We start from the raw sequence: 3,368 nt of genomic DNA on the forward strand, positions 1-3,368 counted from the left end.
TGTGTTTGCAAATTCAGCAGGGAACTTGTATCGTTCGTGCAGCTTCGTGAAGAGGAGGTTGCGCAAATTCCCTCTGTCAGGATGCCTCAGGTTCTCGGTGTTGATCGAGACGGTGCTCCGGACAATGCACCCGAGCTAAAGCGAGTACCCCTTGACTATTCGTTCGGGCGCCGTTGGATTCCCGTTGGAGTCCACTTCAGTAACTTCCTCCTTGAGGGTGCGGAGCACGGTCAGGCGCCGGTCCTTCCGTTGCCTCTTCGGTTGGCTGCCATCTGTGCGTGCGCCGCCATCATCAGTGGTGGCATCCTCGGCGGCACCATCAGTGGTGGCATCAGTGTGGTCATCCTCGGCGGCACCATCAGTGGTCTCAGGATCGGTGGGGAAGGCGGAGGCCTCATACAAGTGAGGTTGTTCCTCCATCTCCTGGGACAGCTCCCAGAATGCCTTGCCGCCCGAACCCCCGGCCTCATCGCTGTGGGCCATGTTTCTCTCTAAATAGAAACAAAGTTTGGTCAAAAAGTTGGTTATTTTCAAGGAACAAGATCATGGTCTCATCATTTAGGGTTTGTCGACACCGAGGCATCCTAAAATCTAAGCTTTTATCATTGAGGGTTTCTCGACGCCGAGGCACCCTAAAAGCCTAAGCTTTCGTCATTTCGGTTTTATCATTTAGGCATTAGTCACAAGTACGCCGGGGCACTTGATCCTACTTAATTAACTACTACGATACCCCGGCCCATGCATTAGTCACAAGTACCCCATATGTCCTATTTTTAGCAAAGTCATGCTAAAATTCACGGAAAATTTCAGCATGACCTTTGCTGAAAATAGGACATATGGAGTACCCGAATTTGCCGGAACAGAAGTTAATCGACATTCTGGCAAACTCAAGGGCCTCTCGGGGTACCTGCAAAATCATTTTCCCAGGTGGACATGGATGCAATGTCACATGTCATATGGATCCCACACCCACAGGAGCTGGTGAAGCTTCATGTGTATTTCACGAAAACCAGCCTGACTAAAGAGCTTTATGTAGAAAACAAATCACTCCACCAGCTCACACAGGATCATCCGTCTAAGCAATTACTCAAAATGGGCACTAGCAGCAAAAAGGGAAAATGCAATTTATGGCACATAGATGTTGATCCACTGACATTCATAAATTTCAGAAGAGAAAACAGCAGGCATTGCGCATGCAGTATTTACTGCTAACCAGGGAGAAGAGGTTCTTATTTTCACTCCCAACAACAAGCAGGAAAACGTCTACATCGATGCACTCGGATGAAGAAAGTGCAGCATACATATAGTTCATAACAGAGTGCACTGTGTGCAGAAATAGGAAGCGTACTATCAATCATCCACATATTTTTCGACAAAGATCAATCATCTATATAGTAAGGGATAGCTAAATTCGCACTTTACTAAACAAACTATCCCTCAAGTTATGCTATGAAAACATATTCAGTTTTTGAGACACCAACAATTAAGAACCTACAGACAAGTATTAAGAGAGCAGCTACACTAGGATTAAAGAAATTGACTCCTAACTACTACCCAGTTCAGCGTTGAGACTCCACCAATTAAGGTCCTACATAGTAATAGACCATCTAAAATAGCATTCCACTACTACCCACTACAAGCAGTATGTGCTAAACTAGCATGTCACTACTACAGACTAGATTGGAAACTGGGTCCTAGCAGCTACATATTCAGTTTGCAACATAACCAATCAAGACCCTACAAGGTGCCACTTGTTCATCCTACCAAGAACAGCAGCATCGAGAAAAGCCCCATATTTCATGCACTCTGCTTCTACACAAATGTGCTCTGCTCCTAGCTAGTTTCAGCTCAGATCTGATTACTCTTTGCTCTTATCCTGGTTTAGATCTTGTGGTAATTAAATAAATGTCCGTATATGCAATTGCAGACCAAAACAAAACTACAATTAACAGCCCCTGTTTTATTGCAAGTAAATTTGCTATCTTATACTCCCTCCTCTCTAGATTAGAGATCCTGCATGTAAATCTAGGTTGTCTATTTTACCAACATAACAATACATATCACAAAAGTTATACCGTTAGTAGAAAGTACAATAAATCTTCAGCAAGAACCAGTAAGGTCCATATAGGGCTCTGGCTCCAACTATATCATGTTTTATTTAAACACAGTATGTTTCAATTCCTCCTCTATACAAATCTTGAGCAAGGACCAACATATCTATATTACTATATAGTGTACGAGTTTTGAAGATTTGAATCTCAATGATAGGAAAGAATCTGAACCGTTGATATAGTCCATCAAATGGTCCAAAATGTTGGGATTCGCATCTATAGTGCCAGCTACAATGCATCTGCAGTATAGTAAAGATTCTGCTGTTTTCCAGAACCATCTACAAACAAGAAAAGTTCACCTGCTTGCTACTGTTGTGCATTTGTGTGTGTAGCAGGCCGAACCGAGCATACAAATAGACAGGCAGTCTGTGGCAGCGTGCACACTAATCACGTTGGCAAGGAATGAGGTGATGTTTTGGCCTTTTGGGACAGTTCTTAGAGTTGGCTGTACTATAAGATACTACTTGGGGATGGCTTGAGAAGTATTCAATGGTGGTTAGCGCATATGCATATCTGATGGAATGATTAGAGAGTTTTTGGATGGAGAAAAAGAAGCGAGATAGTCTCGACCATGGAACACAGCGATGAACATTTCCTTTCTGAAAAATATTGAAGGGGGCTGGAAATAAGAAAAGAAACTTTTGTTATACCTCGCAAAAAAACTTTGGTTGTATATGAGAAAATATACGGGAATAAAATAAATATGGAAATTAATCTGTCCAGACTTATTATATGCAAACCCGTTTATGTTTCATTTTTCATTTTAAATAAAATTTATAGTTTGAGAATTGTTCTTCTCACATTGTAATAACTCATATATATCTCAATGGACGACTAATAGAATTACTTTATTGCTTGCTGTAGGGGGCAAAAAGTAGATAAGTTTTCAACATTATGATAATCAACAATGAAATCAATCACAGCAACTAAATATCACAGCAACATTATGATAAGTTTTCAACATTGTGATAATCAACCGAACTAGAGATATCGGGAACTAAACTATCAACGAAATCAATCACAGCAACTAAATTGATCCAGCCCAAAAACGAAACGATAAAGATCACCGATCCGTAGAGCCACGCGTGAGGAGGCGTAGGGGAGGGAGGGAGGGAGGGAGGGGAGGGGAACCTTTCTTGGGCTGCTGGCGATGGGGATCGCTGCTTCTGCTATGATGGCGGAGGCCGCGCTTCCGCTCCCTGGTTCGGGGCGGCGGGGCGACGGACGGTGGTGTCGGGGAGGCGGGGCGACGGTGGT

Source organism: Triticum dicoccoides, chromosome 2B (genome assembly GCF_002162155.2).
Source record: "Triticum dicoccoides isolate Atlit2015 ecotype Zavitan chromosome 2B, WEW_v2.0, whole genome shotgun sequence".
In the NCBI taxonomy this organism is placed as follows: domain Eukaryota; kingdom Viridiplantae; phylum Streptophyta; class Magnoliopsida; order Poales; family Poaceae; genus Triticum; species Triticum dicoccoides.